Source organism: Oryzias latipes, chromosome 1 (genome assembly GCF_053564925.1).
Source record: "Oryzias latipes strain Hd-rR chromosome 1, Olatipes_Hd-rR_3.1".
Taxonomy (NCBI): Eukaryota; Metazoa; Chordata; class Actinopteri; order Beloniformes; family Adrianichthyidae; genus Oryzias; species Oryzias latipes.
Genome location: NC_136237.1, coordinates 5615751 through 5636843, shown reverse-complemented (window position 1 = coordinate 5636843; position 21093 = coordinate 5615751).

Here is a 21093-nt window from a genome sequence, read left to right as displayed (position 1 = left end):
TCCCCACAAGAAACACTGCAGGCTGTTCCATAAAAAATATAGTTTTACCATTGCCTTGCAGATCACAGTTGAAGTGGTTTAGTTTTCCTAAAAAAATTCAGAATGATTGAAGTTACAGGTGAACTTTTAGACAACATTTGATCCAAAAAGGTCCGAAAACGTCTTTTTAGGCAAAACTGCAAACACCTATTTTTTTGCATAACTTATCTTTCAAATATCAGCACAAAAAAATTAAAAACGGTAGGGATCTGTGTTTGCTGCCTTCCATATTTTTTTCAGACTTAAAAGTGTAACAGATGATTTATAAAAAATCCTTTTTTATCCAAAAACCTGTGTTAAATCTGTCTAGACTTAGTATTAAAAACTCTCCAAGATGAATGTGCCTGACTCCACCTGCAGGTGGATCACAGACTTCCTGACGGACAGACAGCAGTATGTGAGGCTGGGGAAGCTCGTCTCAGATACTCGGACCACAAGCACCGGATCCCCCCAGGGCTGTGTCCTTTCACCCCTGTTACTCTCCCTGTACACAAACAGCTGCACAGCTGGTCACCTGTCTGTCAAACTCCTGAAGTTTGCTGACGACACCACACTCATCGGCCTCATCTCTGACGGAGATGAGTCGGCCTACAGGAGTGAAATAGCCAGGCTGGTGTCATAGTGCAGCGCTAACAACCTGGAGCTTAATGCTCTGAAGACAGTGGAGATGACAGTGGACTTCAGGAAGGCCCCAGCCCCCCTCCCCCCTGTCATCCTCTGTGACTCCCCGGTGACCTCTGTGGAGTCCTTCTGCTTCCTGGGAACCATCATCAGCCAGGACCTCAAGTGGGAGCAGAACATCAGCTCCATCACTAAGAAGGTCCAGCAGAGGATGTACTTCCTGAGGCAGCTGAAGAAGTTTCACCTCCCTGAAAAGATGCTGGTAGACTTTTACACCGCCATCATCGAATCCACCCTCACGTCCTCCATCACAGTCTGGTTCGCTGCGGCCACGGCCAGAGACAAGGCCAAGCTGCAACGCGTCATCCACTCAGCAGAGAAGGTGATCGGCTGCCACCTCCCGTCTCTCCAGGAGCTGCACATCTCCAGGACCTGGAGGCGGGCAGCCAGGATTGTAGCCAACCCCTCTCATCCAGGACATAATCTCTTTCGGCCCCTCCCTTCTGGCAAGAGGCTCCGGTCCATCAGGACCAGGACCTCGCGCCACAAGAACAGCTTCTTCCCCACTGCAGTCAGCCTGCTGAACAGTACCCCAACTCCCCCAGGTGACCCCCCCCCCCCCCCCCCGCCCACCAAAGGACTGTCGGTGCCACTTACAGGCCCCACCATCCCAGCCCATCTGTGCTCCCACTTTAATTCACCTTACTCTACTGTATATAGTGTGTTGTTGTTGTTAACTTAATTTTTAACTTATTCTTAATTGCACTATACACCAAGTCAAATTCCTCGTTTTGTAAAGTGCGCTCTACTGAACCTGGCAATAAAACTTTTTCTGATTTCTGATTCTATTAATCATTGTTTTTTATTCATTCAAAATGCAATTAAATCAATATTTTATCTTTTTTCTTTTCCTTTTTCTTTTTTTTTATCTCTTATATCCTTTTTTATAATCAATGTTTGAACTTCTTTTCCTTTCTATTGTCATGGTTTCAGTTTGTTGTCTTTTTTTTCGCTTTAGTTCTTGTTCTGTCTTGTTTGGTTCTGTTTCCTGTTTTATTTTGAAAGGTTTCCTGTCTTGTCATGTTTCTTGAGTTTTACTTCCTTTGGTCCCCATCTGCCCTAATCGTGTTCACCTGTGTCTTGTCTGCCCTGTCTGTATATAAGTCTTGTCTCTGCCTTCCTCCTGTGCTGGTCCATTAACTTCTGCTCATGTTGATCACGTCTTCTTGTCTGGCGTCCATGTCCCTTGCCATGCCACAGTAAGTTTTTGTTTTTAGTTTTGTCATCCTGCTCTGCAGCGCTTTTTGTTAGTTAAATAAACCCACTTGCCCTGAACCCGTTTGCCTCCCGTCTCTGCGCCTGGGTCCTACCGGCTGTCGAGCCTCCCCCCCACACGACATCTATACATCCAATGAAATTAAACTACAAATCAACAAACACAACTGATAACAAATGTCTCTAAAAAATGATGTGTATATTTGCAGAACCTTAAAAACACCAAACAAATAACAAATGCTTCCCAAATAAAGCACAAAAAATGGAAAACAAAATGTAAAACCCAAGTTAGAAATTGCAATTTGAAAAGATACTTTTTTCAGCAGCTTTTCAAAATCAATCACCAATTCTACTCTTCTGTGGATGAAACAAAGAACTCCAGAACAATGAAGCCATTTCTCTAAGTCTCTCTCACCTTCAGTTTTAAACAAGGTCTGTGAAAATCCACCATACATTGGTCACATGAACTCAGAGACCTGCTAAAAGTGCACAATTGTAAAAGCTCTTTTATATAGACAACTGTTTGTTTGCTTAGAGCTGTAAATATAAAAAAAAATGCTTTTCTATCACCTAGACACAGATGGAGAACCATATCAACTGGATTAATAACAGGGTGGCATGTTTAGACAACATGAAGCTGTCCATCACATTTTTGACCTAAACATGTAAACACATCCTTGGCTCTGCGGTTAGGAAATGGTATTTGGGAATCTCTTTATACCAGGAGCCAGCCTGGCCATTGGAACATCGCCACAGTGCCCATCCAGACTGGGACAGCAACGGGGTCCACTTCAGAGCCGTGAGCTGCTGTGTTTAACTCCAGCTGTCCCAGCAAGGGAGACAACTGCAGCAACATCCACTGACCAAGCTGACAAGCCCTGGCAGAAAAGATCCCCACAAGAAAAACACTGGCTCAGGCAGGCTGGTCAAAAAAAATAGTTTTGCCATTGTCTTGCAGCTCGCAGATCAAGTGGTTTAGTTTTCCAGTAATGTCAGTCAAGAATGCAAGTTCAGATTCACAATGTTCATATTCACCATATTCAACAGACATCTCCTCCAATAGCACCTTAAAAATCCTGTGCTGTTTTGCTTTGCAGCTGAGGTTGTTTACGATTTTCAGAATAAGAGTCATTATATGTCCAGAGCCAATCACTTCTGCACATAAGGCCTGCTGGTGAATGACGCAGCAGTAATGCAGACATTTTGGAAAGTCTGGGTCAGCTTTACAGTGAGTGATGAAACCTGTTTGTCTATTGATCATAGCAGGAGTCCCATCTGCAGTCACTGCTACCAGCTTTTCTAATTGTACCTTTTTCTGCACAAAAACTCCTTCACCGTGTTATACATTTCAACTCCTCTTGTAGTTGTCTGTTAGGGCAGATGTGTCAGGAGTTCTTCTCTTGTGGAAACCAAAAGCTATGCTGTACTGTTGCCGTCCACAGACTCATTACACTGGACGTTAACCACCTGCACTTTGCAAGATCCCGGTCCAGCTAATTGGCCAAGTTATCAGACATAGCTGACACTCATCTAGACATTGTAGTGGAAATTGAATGAGTTCTATTGTTCTCATCCTTAGGGACAGTGATAGCAATTATCATCATTGCTTGAATTTTTTTCATGCTATATGCAAAAGTCTTTGTCCCTTAAGGCAACAGATTACAGCCCCCCCCCCCCCCCCCCCCAGGCTGCTGTCGTATTAACATTAGCTTGGAGCTCCAGAATGGACAAGAAAAAACGACGAGAATGGCTCGAGCAGGGCGTTGCTCACGGGGCGGTCGCTCGTGCCAGGCGGTCGTACGTGCTCGGGCCCGCTAAATGCTACTTGTAGCTTTAATTAGGGCCCGAGCACGGAGTGCAAGGACCCTATTGTATCTGTTAGGTTTATTATTAGGGCCCGAGCACGGAGTGCAAGGATCCTATTGTATCTGTTAGGTTTATTAGGGCCCGAGCACGGAGTGCAAGGACCCTATTGTATCTGTTAGGTTTATTATTAGGGCCCGAGCACGGAGTGCAAGGACCCTATTGTATCTGTAAGAGTTATTATTAGGGCCCGAGCACGGAGTGCAAGGACCCTATTGTATCTGTTAGGTTTATTATTAGGGCCCGAGCACGGAGTGCAAGGACCCTATTGTATCTGTTAGAGTTATTAGGGCCCGAGCACGGAGTGCAAGGACCCTATTGTATCTGTTAGAGTTATTATTAGGGCCCGAGCACGGAGTGCAAGGACCCTATTGTATCTGTTAGGTTTATTATTATTATTATTAGGGCCCGAGCACGTAGTGCAAGGACCCTATTGTATTTACTCGGATTATTATTATTATTATTTTTCTTCCGACGGAACAGTCGCCTTTTTGAGGCCTTTAACATACCCCAAAACTCACCAAATTTCGCACACACATCAGGAGTCGCGAAAAATTTTATATTTTATGGGAGACTGACATGGGTGCACAAAAATGGCTCGATAGCGCCACCTACAAAATTTGTTTTGGCGAGCCCCGCCACAGGCTTTGACATACAAGCTTGATTTTTTCAAGGAATGTCCATCAGATGGAAACCTACAAAAAAGTCTCTTGGGACCAAGCTGTCAGTTGCACAGGAAGTCTGCTATATTGATGTCAATATGTCATTTTTGCTGCATTTTGGACATTTGCAGGTCTCGTTCTAGAACGAACTCCTCCTAGAGATTTATGAATAATGACTCCAAACTTTGGTTTTGTAAACTAGACACATGTCCGATGTTAAATTGCAAAGCTTTTAAGTTTTTACGGTTGTTTGTGACCGTGGCGGCGCGTCAAAATTCGAGGTCATTTTGAAAACACGCCATGAAAAGAAAAATGGCCATTATTCAGCTATGCATAATCCAATTTGATCCAAAATTTATGTGCATGATTGCAGTCTGACTCTGAACACATCTGCAGTGGAAGAATCCGGAACAGGTGTAGCGCCACCTGCTGGCAAGAGGAAATGACATGTTTGACTTGGAGCATCACTGCTCCAAGTAGGATGAGCCGACACACCTCAAAATGATATCCACCTGTTAAAAAGCCATTGAAGTTTACTCTGACAAAAAGCCATAACTTTCAATGCGGGGGTGTGGTCGTGACAGAGCGGCGAAGTTGGGCGTCTCGCCATGCACACAAAAGTTGCTCTCACGTGCACATTCCTTGTCCAATCTCACTGAATTTCAATGGATATGATGAAGCTTCCATTCTGAAACCATGGATATGACAATCTTGGACGAGCTCCATAGCGCCACCTAGATATAAACAAATACATTTTTTGTCACATTTTGACCTTTCTCTTCTCTGTGCTTTGTCAGACGTTCATAAAATTACAACAGGAGATACTCACAAGGGTCTTCTCTCATTGTTTAAAGTTTCATGGGCGTACACCTGACGGTGCTTGCGCAAGCCACCGCCAAACAGGAAGTGGTTGATTGCGTTGCAGTCAGATAATTAAAAATTCATAAAAAATCAACCGTTTGTATCACTAGGCTGAGATTTCAGAATGAGATGTCTCTTACATATCTCCACCTTAGATATACAGCTCTCGCATGGGTGCACAAAAATGACTCAATAGCGCCACCTACAATGTTTGTTTTCGCGAGCCCCGCCATGTTCTTTAACATACAAGCTTGATATTTACAGGACATGTTCATCAGATGGAAACCTACAAAAAAGTCTCTTGGGACCAAGCTGTCAGTTGCACAGGAAGTCTGCTATATTGATGTCAATATGTCATTTTTGCTGTGTTTTGGTCATTTGCAGGCCTCGTTCTAGAACGAACTCCTCCTAGAGATTTGTGAACAATGACTCCAAACTTTGGTTTTGTAAACTAGACACATGTCTGATGTTAAATTGCGAAGCTTTTAAGTTTTTATGGTTGTTTGTGACCGTGGCGGCACGTCAAAATTCGAAGGCGTTTCGAAATCACGCCATGAAAAGAAAAATGGCCATTACTCAGCCATGCATAATCCAATTTGATCCCAAATTGGTATGCATGATTGTAGTCCGACTCTGAACACATCTGGAGTGGAAGAATACGGAAAAGGTGTAGCGCCACCTGCTGACAACAGGAAATGACATGTTTTACTTGGAGCATCACTGCTCCAAGTAGGATGAGCCGACACACCTCAAAATGACGTCCACCTGTTGAAAAACCATTGAAGTTTACTCTGATAAAAAACATATCTTTCAACGCAGGGGTGTGGTCTTGACAGAGCGGCAAAGTTGGGCGTCTCGCCATGCACACAAATGTTGCTCTCATGTGCCCATTCCTTGTCCAATCTCACTGAATTTCAATGGATATGATGAAGCTTCCATTCTGAACCCATGGATATGACAACTTTGGACGAGCTCTATAGCGCCACCTAGTTATTGTATGGGGCACATTCTGCCCTGTATTTTCTCTTTGCTTTGTCCGATGTGCATGAAATTAAAACTGGAGATACTCAGAAGGGTCCTCTCTCATAATCTGAAGTTTCATGGGTGTACACCTGACGGTGCCTGCGTAACAGGAAGTGGTCGATTATGTGCACCCAAATAATAGAAATTTATTATAAATCAGCCGTTTGTCTCAGGAAGCTGAGATTTCAGAATTAGATGCCTTTAATAACCTCCAGCTTTGATATGTAACACAATAGGGTCTATGAGAAACTTCATACCTCTTTTTTTCCTATACAATTTTGGACTGAACAAAGATTTTTAGCATAAATTCTGTTTAGGTTATCAGCACCAAGAATTCAACTTTCATAGGCATTTATGTGCTACTGCTTCCTAAAAAAATTCAGAATGATTGAAGTTACAGGTGACATCTTAGAGAGCATTACATCCAAAAAGGTCAGAAAACGTCTTTTTAGGCAAAACTGCAAACACCTATTTTTTTGCATAACTTATCTTTCAAATATCAGCACAAAAAAATTAAAAACGGTAGGGATCTGTGTTTGCTGCCTTCCATATTTTTTTCAGACTTAAAAGTGTAACAGATGATTTATAAAAAATCCTTTTCATCCAAAAACCTGTGTTAAATCTGTCTAGACTCCAAACAAACATTTTTTTATGGTAACTTATGTTTCAACAATCGACACCAATTTTCACAGACCTAAAGCTGAACATGTCCCATAGCTCCCTGAATATTTTCATAGATATAAAATGAACTGGTCATTCTAACATCTGGCATTCTAACATCTAACATCTTACATGTCAAAGCCTCTCTCAGCCTGGCTCTGCTGAAGGAGTCGTGTTACAACCCCGCCCCCTCCTGCTGGGACCCCTGCTATGTAAATTAGCAAGCAGTGAACAGAGATATGAGGAGTAAGAATGGTCATTACTCAGGCATGCATAATCCAAAGACAGCCAGTTAAACACTGAAAGACATATTTTTTCGGTATGTCTTTCATACATCTTTAGTATTAAAAACTCTCCAAGATGAATGTGCCTGACTCCACCTGCAGGTGGATCACAGACTTCCTGACGGACAGACAACAGTATGTGAGGCTGGGGAAGCTCGTCTCAGATACTCGGACCACAAGCACCGGATCCCCCCAGGGCTGTGTCCTTTCACCCCTGTTACTCTCCCTGTACACAAACAGCTGCACAGCTGGTCACCTGTCTGTCAAACTCCTGAAGTTTGCTGACGACACCACACTCATCGGCCTCATCTCTGACGGCGATGAGTCGGCCTACAGGAGTGAAATAGCCAGGCTGGTGTCATAGTGCAGCGCTAACAACCTGGAGCTTAATGCTCTGAAGACAGTGGAGATGACAGTGGACTTCAGGAAGGCCCCAGCCCCCCTCCCCCCTGTCATCCTCTGTGACTCCCCGGTGACCTCTGTGGAGTCCTTCTGCTTCCTGGGAACCATCATCAGCCAGGACCTCAAGTGGGAGCAGAACATCAGCTCCATCACTAAGAAGGTCCAGCAGAGGATGTACTTCCTGAGGCAGCTGAATAAGTTTCACCTCCCTGAAAAGATGCTGGTAGACTTTTACACCGCCATCATCGAATCCACCCTCACGTCCTCCATCACAGTCTGGTTCGCTGCGGCCACGGCCAGAGACAAGGCCAAGCTGCAACGCGTCATCCACTCAGCAGAGAAGGTGATCGGCTGCCACCTCCCGTCTCTCCAGGAGCTGCACATCTCCAGGACCTGGAGGCGGGCAGCCAGGATTGTAGCCAACCCCTCTCATCCAGGACATAATCTCTTTCGGCCCCTCCCTTCTGGCAAGAGGCTCCGGTCCATCAGGACCAGGACCTCGCGCCACAAGAACAGCTTCTTCCCCACTGCAGCCAGCCTGCTGAACAGAACCCCAACTCCCCCAGGTGACCCCCCCTCCCCCCCCGCCCACCAAAGGACTGTCGGTGCCACTTACAGGCCCCACCATCCCAGCCCATCTGTGCTCCCACTTTAATTCACCTTACTCTACTGTATATAGTGTGTTGTTGTTGTTAACTTAATTTTTAACTTATTCTTAATTGCACTATACACCAAGTCAAATTCCTCGTTTTGTAAAGTGCGCTCTACTGAACCTGGCAATAAAACTTTTTCTGATTCCTGATTCTGATTCTGATTCTATTAATCATTGTTTTTTATTCATTCAAAATGCAATTAAATCAATATTTTATCTTTTTTCTTTTCCTTTTTCTTTTTTTTTTATCTCTTATATCCTTTTTTATAATCAATGTTTGAACTTCTTTTCCTTTCTATTGTCATGGTTTCAGTTTGTTGTCTTTTTTTTCGCTTTAGTTCTTGTTCTGTCTTGTTTGGTTCTGTTTCCTGTTTTATTTTGAAAGGTTTCCTGTCTTGTCATGTTTCTTGAGTTTTACTTCCTTTGGTCCCCATCTGCCCTAATCGTGTTCACCTGTGTCTTGTCTGCCCTGTCTGTATATAAGTCTTGTCTCTGCCTTCCTCCTGTGCTGGTCCATTAACTTCTGCTCATGTTGATCACGTCTTCTTGTCTGGCGTCCATGTCCCTTGCCATGCCACAGTAAGTTTTTGTTTTTAGTTTTGTCATCCTGCTCTGCAGCGCTTTTTGTTAGTTAAATAAACCCACTTGCCCTGAACCCGTTTGCCTCCCGTCTCTGCGCCTGGGTCCTACCTGCTCTCGAGCCTCCCCCCCACACGACATCTATACATCCAATGAAATTAAACTACAAATCAACAAACACAACTGATAACAAATGTCTCTAAAAAATGATGTGTATATTTGCAGAACCTTAAAAACACCAAACAAATAACAAATGCTTCCCAATTAAAGCACAAAAAATGGAACACAAAATGTAAAACCCAAGTTAGAAATTGCAATTTGAAAAAGATACTTTTTTCAGCAGCTTTTCAAAATCAATCACCAATTCTACTCTTCTGTGGATGAAACAAAGAACTCCAGAACAATGAAGCCATTTCTCTAAGTCTCTCTCACCTTCAGTTTTAAACAAGGTCTGTGAAAATCCACCATACATTGGTCACATGAACTCAGAGACCTGCTAAAAGTGCACAATTGTAAAAGCTCTTTTATATAGACAACTGTTTGTTTGCTTAGAGCTCTAAATATAAAAAAAAATGCTTTTCTATCACCTAGACACAGATGGAGAACCATATCAACTGGATTAATAACAGGGTGGCATGTTTAGACAACATGAAGCTGTCCATCACATTTTTGACCTAAACATGTAAACACATCCTTGGCTCTGCAGTTAGGAAATGGTATTTGGGAATCTCTTTATACCAGGAGCCAGCCTGGCCATTGGAACATCGCCACAGTGCCCATCCAGACTGGGACAGCAACGGGGTCCACTTCAGAGCCGTGAGCTGCTGTGTTTAACTCCAGCTGTCCCAGCAAGGTAGACAACTGCAGCAACATCCACTGACCAAGCTGACAAGCCCTGGCAGAAAAGATCCCCACAAGAAAAACACTGGCTCAGGCAGGCTGGTCAAAAAAAAATAGTTTTGCCATTGTCTTGCAGCTCGCAGATCAAGTGGTTTAGTTTTCCAGTAATGTCAGTCAAGAATGCAAGTTCAGATTCACAATGTTCATATTCACCATATTCAACAGACATCTCCTCCAATAGCACCTTAAAAATCCTGTGCTGTTTAGCTTTGCAGCTGAGGTTGTTTACGATTTTCAGAATAAGAGTCATTATATGTCCAGAGCCAATCACTTCTGCACATAAGGCCTGCTGGTGAATGACGCAGCAGTAATGCAGACATTTTGGAAAGTCTGGGTCAGCTTTACAGTGAGTGATGAAACCTGTTTGTCTATTGATCATAGCAGGAGTCCCATCTGCAGTCACTGCTACCAGCTTTTCTAATTGTACCTTTTTCTGCACAAAAACTCCTTCACCGTGTTATACATTTCAACTCCTCTTGTAATTGTCTGTTAGGGCAGATGTGTCAGGAGTTCTTCTCTTGTGGAAACCAAAAGCTATGCTGTACTGTTGCCGTCCACAGACTCATCACACTGGACGTTAACCACCTGCACTTTGCAAGATCCCGGTCCAGCTAATTGGCCAAGTTATCAGACACAGCTGACACTCATCTAGACATTGTAGTGGAAATTGAATGAGTTCTATTGTTCTCATCCTTAGGGACAGTGATAGCAATTATCATCATTGCTTGAATTTTTTTCATGCTATATGCAAAAGTCTTTGTCCCTTAAGGCAACAGATTACAGCCCCCCCCCCCCCCCCCCCCCCCCCAGGCTGCTGTCGTATTAACAATAGCTTGGAGCTCCAGAATGGACAAGAAAAAACGACGAGAATGGCTCGAGCAGGGCGTTGCTCACGGGGCGGTCGCTCGTGCCATGCGGTCGCACGTGCTCGGGCCCGCTAAATGCTACTTGTAGCTTTAATTATTATTATTATTATTCTTCCGACTTTTCCGTCGCCTTTTTGAGGCCTTTAACATACCCCAAAACTCACCAAATTTTGTATACACATCAGGAGTCGCGAAAAATTTCATATTTTATAGGAGAACGGCATAGGTAAACAAAAATGGCTCGATAGCGCCACCTGCAAAATTTGTTTTCGCGAGCACCTCCATATGCTTTATAGTACAAACCTGATTTTAACAGGGCATGTTCATCGGATAGAAACCTACAAAAAAGTCTCTTGGGACCAAGCTGTCAGTCGCACAGGAAGTCTGATATTTTGATGACAATATGTCATTTTTGCTGTATTTTGGTCATTCGCAGGCTTCGCTCTAGAACGAACTCCTCCTAGAGATTTGAGAGTAATGACTCCAAACTTTGGTTTTGTAAACTATACACATGTCCGATGTTAAATTGCAAAGCTTTTAAGTTTTTATGGATGTTTGTGACCATGGCGGCGCGTCAAAATTGGAGGTCGTTTCGAAAACACGCCATGAAAAGAAAAATGGCCATTACTCAGCCATGCATAATCCAATCTGATCCAAAATTGATGTGCATGATTGTAGTCTGACTCTGAACACATCTGCAGTGAAAAAACCTGGAAAAAGTGTAGCGCCACCTGCTGGCAAGAGGAAATGACATGTTTTACTTGGAGCATCACTACTCTGAGTAGGATGAGCCGACACACCTGAAAATGACGTCCACCTGTTGAAAAGCCATTGAAGTTTACTCTGACAAAAAACCATAACTTTCAATGCGGGGGTGTGGTCGTGACAGAGCGGCAAAGTTGGGCATCTCGCTATGCACACAAAAGTTGCTCTCACGTGCACATTCCTTGTCCAATCTCACTGAAATTCAATGGATATGATGAAGCTTCTATTCTGAACCCATGGATATGACAATCTTGGACGAGCTCTATAGCGCCACCTAGTTATTGCATTGGGCACATTCTGCCCTGTATTTTCTCTTTGCTTTGTCCGATGTGCATGAAATTAAAACTGGAGATACTCAGAAGGGTCCTCTCTCATCATGTAAAGTTTCATGGGTGTACACCTGACGGTGCCTGCGTAACAGGAAGTGGTCGATTATGTGCACCCAAATAATAGAAATTTATTATAAATCAGCCGTTTGTCTCAGGAAGCTGAGATTTCAGAATTAGATGCCTTTAATAACCTCCAGCTTTGATATGTAACACTATAGGGTCTACGAGAAACTTCATCACTTGATTTTTTTAATGAAATCTTGGACTGAACAAAGATTTTTAGCATAAATTCTGTTTAGGTTATCAGCACCAAGAATTCAACTTTCATAGGCATTTATGTGCTACTGCTTCCTAAAAAAATTCAGAATGATTGAAGTTACAGGTGAACTTTTAGAGAACATTTCATCCAAAAAGGTCCGAAAACGTCTTTTTAGGCAAAACTACAAACACCTATTTTTTTTCATAACTTAATCATCATATATCAACACCATTTATTTTTTTAAATGTAGGGATCTGTGTTTGCTGCCTTCCATATTTTTTTCAGAAGTCCAGGTGAAACAGATGATTTTAAAAAAATCCTGATTCATCCCAAAACCTGTGCTTTTTCCGTCTGGACTCCAAACAAGTGTGTTTTAAAATTACTTATGCTTCAAATATCCACACCAAGTTTAACACGCATATAGTTGAACATGTCTAAATGCTTCTTGAATATTCTTTACAGATATAAAATGAACTGGTCAACTGTAGGATGTCATTTCCTCTTACATGGTTCAGTCTTTTTCTCATGCTGCAGCCTGCTCCTCAATCTTTCCTGTTGCTGGAGTCAAATTTCACCCCCCCCCCCCCCCCCCCCCCACACACACACACCAGCTGCCTGTTTATATGCTAACTAACCCAGAAGTGAGGTGACAATAGTTTAGACACAAGAGGGAGGGCAGACTGCTTTTTCATTTGTTTTGTATGTCTTTCATAGATTTTTATGAATAATCATTGCTTTTCTAGTCATGTAAAATGCAATTAACTTAATATTTTATCTTTTTTTTTTTACAAACAAAACATATGAATGTGCTCCAAAACAAAACCCAACTCTCAGTACAGTTCTACAGATGTAACATAAGACTTAGACAGTAAATGTCTCTTTTATCCTTTTTTAATCAATGCTGCAACTTCTTTTCCTTAATATAAATCCAATGAAATTAAACTACAAAACCAAAAAACACAACCTATAGCAAATTTCTCTAAATAAATTATGTGTATATACAATATGTAGCACTTTTAAACAAAATAATAACAAATCCTTCCAATACAAGCACAGAAAAATGGAACACAAAATTTAAAACCCAAATTTGAAATGGCAATTTTAAAAAGATAATTTTTTCAGCCTGCTAAAAGTGCACAATTGTAAAAGCTCTTTTATATAGACAACTGTTTGGTTGCTTAGAGCTCTAAATATAAAAACAATGCCTTTATGGACGTGGCACGGATGGCACGGATGTTCAGCAGGGTAAACCCCAGGAAAGCGGCGGGACCTGATGGAGTTCCCGGAAAGGTTCTGCGGGCCTGCGCCGATCAACTCTCCCAGGTCTTCACAAAAATCTTCAACCTGTCGCTAGCTCAGGCTTTCATCCCTGCTTGCCTGAAGTCATCCACTATCATCCCGATACCCAAAAAGTCCTCATCCACAGCCTTCCTCACGGACTTCCGCCCAGTTGCACTCACTGCTGTAATCACAAAGTGTCTGGAGCGGCTGCTCCTGGGACACATCAAAGACTCCCTCCCTCCAATCTTCGTCCCCCACCAGTTTGCAGAACAGAACAGATCCACCCCCACTCTACATCGATGGAAACTGTGTGGAGAGGGTCCACAGCTTCACCCTCCTGGGCACCACCATCTCTGCTGACCTCACATGGTCTAACAACACCATGACTGTCATCAGGAAGGCCCAGCAACGCCTGCACTTCCTGAGAAAACTTAGGAGGAACGACGTCAGCCAGGAGCTGCTGGTAACGTTCTACCGCTCAACCATTGAGAGCATTCTGTCCTATGGCATCACAGTGTGGTTTTCCCACTGCACTGAAGCAGAACGGCAGAGTCTCCAGAGAGTGGTAAAGACAGCGCAGAGGATCATCGGCTGCCCCCTCCCCTCACTGAAGGACATTTACCAGTCTCGCTGCATCAGCAGAGTGACTAGCATCACCACTAACTCCACCCATTCTGCTTTCCCTCTGTTTGAACTGCTGCCCTCTGGAAGGAGGTACAGGTCCATCAGAACCAGGACAAACAGACTAAGAAACATCTTTTTTCCATAGGCAATTATCATACGGAATGCACATACGTCCACCAACCACACCTCACTCTAATTTTACTACAATGCGTGCAATATCCTGACTGTCTAACCGGGTCACTGTGCAATAACTTGATATTTATTAAGCTGTGCTCACAGCAACTCATGTAATTCCTTTCTATTTTATTCACAAATATTTAATATTTAACAGTTTCTGTCCATATTGTTCATTTTTTGTTAAGAGTTGTAAATACAGTATTTCTTTTTCTATTCTATTTTTATTTTTATTTTATGTAACTCCTTCACTCCAAGGCTGCTGCAATTTCATTGTATCCCCATGTACAATGACAATAAACGATTCTGATTCTGATTATATCACTTAGACACAGATGGAGAACCATATCAACTGGATTGGTAACAGCAACAACCACCGACCAAGCCGGCAAGCCCTGGCAGAAAAGATCCCCACAAGAAACACTGCAGGCTGTTCCATAAAAAATATAGTTTTACCATTGCCTTGCAGATCACAGTTGAAGTGGTTTAGTTTTCCTAAAAAAATTCAGAATGATTGAAGTTACAGGTGAACTTTTAGACAACATTTGATCCAAAAAGGTCCGAAAACGTCTTTTTAGGCAAAACTGCAAACACCTATTTTTTTGCATAACTTATCTTTCAAATATCAGCACAAAAAAATTAAAAACGGTAGAGATCTGTGTTTGCTGCCTTCCATATTTTTTTCAGACTTAAAAGTGTAACAGATGATTTATAAAAAATCCTTTTTCATCCAAAAACCTGTGTTAAATCTGTCTAGACTCCAAACAAACATTTTTTTATGGTAACTTATGTTTCAACAATCGACACCAATTTTCACACACCTATAGCTGAACATGTCCCATAGCTCCCTGAATATTTTCATAGATATACAATGAACTGGTCATTCTAACATCTAGCATTCTAACATCTAACATCTTACATGTCAAAGCCTCTCTCAGCCTGGCTCTGCTGAAGGAGTCGTGTTACAACCCCGCCCCCTCCTGCTGGGACCCCTGCTATGTAAATTAGCAAGCAGTGAACAGAGAGATGAGGAGTAAGAATGGCCATTACTCAGGCATGCATAATCCAAAGACAGCCAGTTAAACACTGAAAGACATATTTTTCGGTATGTCTTTCATACATCTTTAGTATTAAAAACTCTCCAAGATGAATGTGCCTGACTCCACCTGCAGGTGGATCACAGACTTCCTGACGGACAGACAGCAGTATGTGAGGCTGGGGAAGCTCGTCTCAGATACTCGGACCACAAGCACCGGATCCCCCCAGGGCTGTGTCCTTTCACCCCTGTTACTCTCCCTGTACACAAACAGCTGCACAGCTGGTCACCTGTCTGTCAAACTCCTGAAGTTTGCTGACGACACCACACTCATCGGCCTCATCTCTGACGGAGATGAGTCGGCCTACAGGAGTGAAATAGCCAGGCTGGTGTCATAGTGCAGCGCTAACAACCTGGAGCTTAATGCTCTGAAGACAGTGGAGATGACAGTGGACTTCAGGAAGGCCCCAGCCCCCCTCCCCCCTGTCATCCTCTGTGACTCCCCGGTGACCTCTGTGGAGTCCTTCTGCTTCCTGGGAACCATCATCAGCCAGGACCTCAAGTGGGAGCAGAACATCAGCTCCATCACTAAGAAGGTCCAGCAGAGGATGTACTTCCTGAGGCAGCTGAAGAAGTTTCACCTCCCTGAAAAGATGCTGGTAGACTTCTACGATGCCATCATCGAATCCACCCTCACGTCCTCCATCACAGTCTGGTTCGCTGCGGCCACGGCCAGAGACAAGGCCAAGCTGCAACGCGTCATCCACTCAGCAGAGAAGGTGATCGGCTGCCACCTCCCGTCTCTCCAGGAGCTGCACATCTCCAGGACCTGGAGGCGGGCAGCCAGGATTGTAGCCAACCCCTCTCATCCAGGACATAATCTCTTTCGGCCCCTCCCTTCTGGCAAGAGGCTCCGGTCCATCAGGACCAGGACCTCGCGCCACAAAAACAGCTTCTTCCCCACTGCAGTCAGCCTGCTGAACAGTACCCCAACTCCCCCAGGTGACCCCCCCTCCCCCCCCGCCCACCAAAGGACTGTCGGTGCCACTTACAGGCCCCACCATCCCAGCCCATCTGTGCTCCCACTTTAAGTCACCTTACTCTACTGTATATAGTGTGTTGTTGTTGTTAACTTAATTTTTAACTTATTCTTAATTGCACTATACACCAAGTCAAATTCCTCGTTTTGTAAAGTGCGCTCTACTGAACCTGGCAATAAAACTTTTTCTGATTTCTGATTCTGATTCTGATTCTATTAATCATTGTTTTTTATTCATTCAAAATGCAATTAAATCAATATTTTATCTTTTTTCTTTTCCTTTTTCTTTTTTTTTATCTCTTATATCCTTTTTTATAATCAATGTTTGAACTTCTTTTCCTTTCTATTGTCATGGTTTCAGTTTGTTGTCTTGTTTTTCGCTTTAGTTCTTGTTTTGTCTTGTTTGGTTCTGTTTCCTGTTTTATTTTGAAAGGTTTCCTGTCTTGTCATGTTTCTTGAGTTTTACTTCCTTTGGTCCCCATCTGCCCTAATCGTGTTCACCTGTGTCTTGTCTGCCCTGTCTGTATATAAGTCTTGTCTCTCCCTTCCTCCTGTGCTGGTCCATTAACTTCTGCTCATGTTGATCACGTCTTCTTGTCTGGCGTCCATGTCCCTTGCCATGCCACAGTAAGTTTTTGTTTTTAGTTTTGTCATCCTGCTCTGCAGCGCTTTTTGTTAGTTAAATAAACCCACTTGCCCTGAACCCGTTTGCCTCCCGTCTCTGCGCCTGGGTCCTACCTGCTCTCGAGCCTCCCCCCCACACGACATCTATACATCCAATGAAATTAAACTACAAATCAACAAACACAACTGATAACAAATGTCTCTAAAAAATGATGTGTATATTTGCAGAACCTTAAAAACACCAAACAAATAACAAATGCTTCCCAATTAAAGCACAAAAAATGGAACACAAAATGTAAAACCCAAGTTAGAAATTGCAATTTGAAAAAGATACTTTTTTCAGCAGCTTTTCAAAATCAATCACCAATTCTACTCTTCTGTGGATGAAACAAAGAACTCCAGAACAATGAAGCCATTTCTCTAAGTCTCTCTCACCTTCAGTTTTAAACAAGGTCTGTGAAAATCCACCATACATTGGTCACATGAACTCAGAGACCTGCTAAAAGTGCACAATTGTAAAAGCTCTTTTATATAGACAACTGTTTGTTTGCTTAGAGCTCTAAATATAAAAAAAAAATGCTTTTCTATCACCTAGACACAGATGGAGAACCATATCAACTGGATTAATAACAGGGTGGCATGTTTAGGTTTAAACTTACATCAAAAGACAACATGAAGCTGTCCATCACATTTTTGACCTAAACATGTAAACACATCCTTGGCTCTGCGGTTAGGAAATGGTATTTGGGAATCTCTTTATACCAGGAGCCAGCCTGGCCATTGGAACATCGCCACAGTGCCCATCCAGACTGGGACAGCAACGGGGTCCACTTCAGAGCCGTGAGCTGCTGTGTTTAACTCCAGCTGTCCCAGCAAGGGAAACAACTGCAGCAACATCCACTGACCAAGCTGACAAGCCCTGGCAGAAAAGATCCCCACAAGAAAAACACTGGCTCAGGCAGGCTGGTCAAAAAAAAATAGTTTTGCCATTGTCTTGCAGCTCGCAGATCAAGTGGTTTAGTTTTCCAGTAATGTCAGTCAAGAATGCAAGTTCAGATTCACAATGTTCATATTCACCATATTCAACAGACATCTCCTCCAATAGCACCTTAAAAATCCTGTGCTGTTTTGCTTTGCAGCTGAGGTTGTTTACGATTTTCAGAATAAGAGTCATTATATGTCCAGAGCCAATCACTTCTGCACATAAGGCCTGCTGGTGAATGACGCAGCAGTAATGCAGACATTTTGGAAAGTCTGGGTCAGCTTTACAGTGAGTGATGAAACCTGTTTGTCTATTGATCATAGCAGGAGTCCCATCTGCAGTCACTGCTACCAGCTTTTCTAATTGTACCTTTTTCTGCACAAAAACTCCTTCACCGTGTTATACATTTCAACTCCTCTTGTAGTTGTCTGTTAAGGCAGATGTGTCAGGAGTTCTTCTCTTGTGGAAACCAAAAGCTATGCTGTACTGTTGCCGTCCACAGACTCATCACACTGGACGTTAACCACCTGCACTTTGCAAGATCCCGGTCCAGCTAATTGGCCAAGTTATCAGACATAGCTGACACTCATCTAGACATTGTAGTGGAAATTGAATGAGTTCTATTGTTCTCATCCTTAGGGACAGTGATAGCAATTATCATCATTGCTTGAATTTTTTTCATGCTATATGCAAAAGTCTTTGTCCCTTAAGGCAACAGATTACAGCCCCCCCCCCCCCCCCCCCCCCCCAGGCTGCTGTCGTATTAACATTAGCTTGGAGCTCCAGAATGGACAAGAAAAAACGACGAGAATGGCTCGAGCAGGGCGTTGCTCACGGGGCGGTCGCTCGTGCCATGCGGTCGCACGTGCTCGGGCCCGCTAAATGCTACTTGTAGCTTTAATTATTATTATTAGGGCCCGAGCACGGAGTGCAAGGACCCTATTGTAATTCGAATGTTTATTATTATTATTATTATTATTCTACCGGAAGAGTCGCCTTTTTGAGGCCTTTAACATACCCCAAAACTCACCAAATTTGGCACACACATCAGGAGTCGCGAAAAATTTCGTATTTTATAGGAGATTGGCATGGGCGCAGAAAAACGGCTCGATAGCGCCACCTACAGTGACTTTTGTCCCGACGCCCCACATACGCTTTAACGTACAAGCTTGATTTTTGCAGGGCATGTTCTTCAGATGGAGACCTACAAAAAAGTCTGAAAGGACCCACCTGTCACTCGCACAGGAAGTCTGATATATTGAGGTCAATATGTCATTTTTGCTTCATTTTGGACATTTGCAGGCCTCACTCTAGAGCGAACTCCTCCTAGAGATTTGTGAACAATGACTCCAAACTTTGGTTTTGAAAACTAAACACATGTCCGATCTTAAATTGCGAAGCTTTTAAGTTTTTACGGATGTTTGTGACCGTGGCGGCGCGTCGAAAATGGAGGTCATTTTGAAAACACGCCATGAAAAGAAAAATGGCCATTACTCAGCCATGCAAAATCCAATATGATCCAAAGTTGATATGCATGATTGTAGTCTGACTTTGAACACATCTGCAGTGGAAGAATCTGGAATAGGTGTAGCGCCACCTGCTGGTAAAAGGAAATTACATGTTTTACTTGGAGCATCACTGCTCCAAGTAGGATGAGCCGACACACCTCAAAATGATGTCCACCTGTTGAAGAGCCATTGATGTTTACTCTGATAAAAAGCCAGAACTTTCAATGCGGGGGTGTGGTCGTGACAGAGCGGCGAAGTTGGGCATCTCGCCATGCACACAAAAGTTGCTCTCACATGCACATTCCTTGTCCAATCTCACTGAAATTCAATAGAGGTGATGAGGCTTCCATTTTGAACCCATGGATATGACAATCTTGGACGAGCTCCATAGCGCCACCTAGATATTGACAAATACATTTTATGTCACATTCTGACCTATCTTTTCTCTGTGCTTTGTCCGACATTCATAAAATTACAACAGGAGATACTCACAAGGGTCTTCTCTCATCGTCTAAAGTTTCATGGGTGTACACCTGACGGTGCCTGCGCAAGCCACCACCAAACAGGAAGTGGTTGATTGCGTTGCAGTCAGATAATTAAAAATTCATAAAAAATCAGCCGTTTGTATCACGAGGCTGAGATTTCAGAATGAGAGGCCTCTTACATATCTCCAACTTAGATACACAGCACTTGCATGGGTGAACAAAAAACGGCTCAATAGCGCCACCTACAATGTTTGTTTTTGAGAGCCCCGCCATGTTCTTTAACATACAAGCTTGATATTTACAGGACATGTTCATCAGATGGAAACCTACAAAAAAGTCTCTTGGGACCAAGCTGTCAGTCGCACAGGAAGTCTGCTATATTGATGTCAATATGTCAGTTTTGCTCTATTTTGGTCCTTTGCAGGCCTCGTTCTAGAACGAACTCCTCCTAGAGATTTTTGAACAATGACTCCAAACTTTGGTTTTGAAAACTAAACACATGTCCGATCTTAAATTGCGAAGCTTTTAAGTTTTTACGGTTGTTTGTGACCGTGGCGGCGCGTCAAAATTTGAGGTCGTTTCGAAATCACGCCATGAAAAGAAAAATGGCCATTACTCAGCCATAAATAATCTAATCTGATCCAAATTTGTTGTGCATGATTGTAGTGTGACTTTGAACACATCTGCAGTGGAAAAATCCGAAACAGGTGTAGCGCCACCTGTTGGCAACAGGAAATGACATGTTTTACTTGGAGCATCACTGCTCCAAGTAGGATGAGCCGACACACCTCAAAATGATGTCCACCTGTTGAAAAGCCATTGATGTTTACTCTGATAAAAAGCCATAACTTTCAACGCGGGGGTGTGGTCGTGACAGAGCGGCGAAGTTGGGTATCTCGCCATGCACAAATGTTGCTCTCACGTTCACATTCCTTGTCTGATCTCACTGAAATTAAATAGATTTGATGAAACTTCCATTCTGAAACCATGGATATGACAATTTTGGACGAGCTATATATGTTCATAAATGATCATGAAGCATGATCATATAATCAAGCTTCATAGGAAATCAGCCGTTTGTCTCAGGAAGCTGAGATTTCAGAATTAGATGCGTCTTACAAAGCTCCACGTTTGAAAAGCAGCACTATACTTACGAGAAACATTTAACCACCTTAATCACCCTATTGTGCTGAAAGCAAATTTTGGGACATTTTGACTCAAGCAAATATTTTTATCATAACTTCTGTTTAGTTTATCAGCACCAAAATAAAAAATATTTACATTTATAAAATGAACTGGT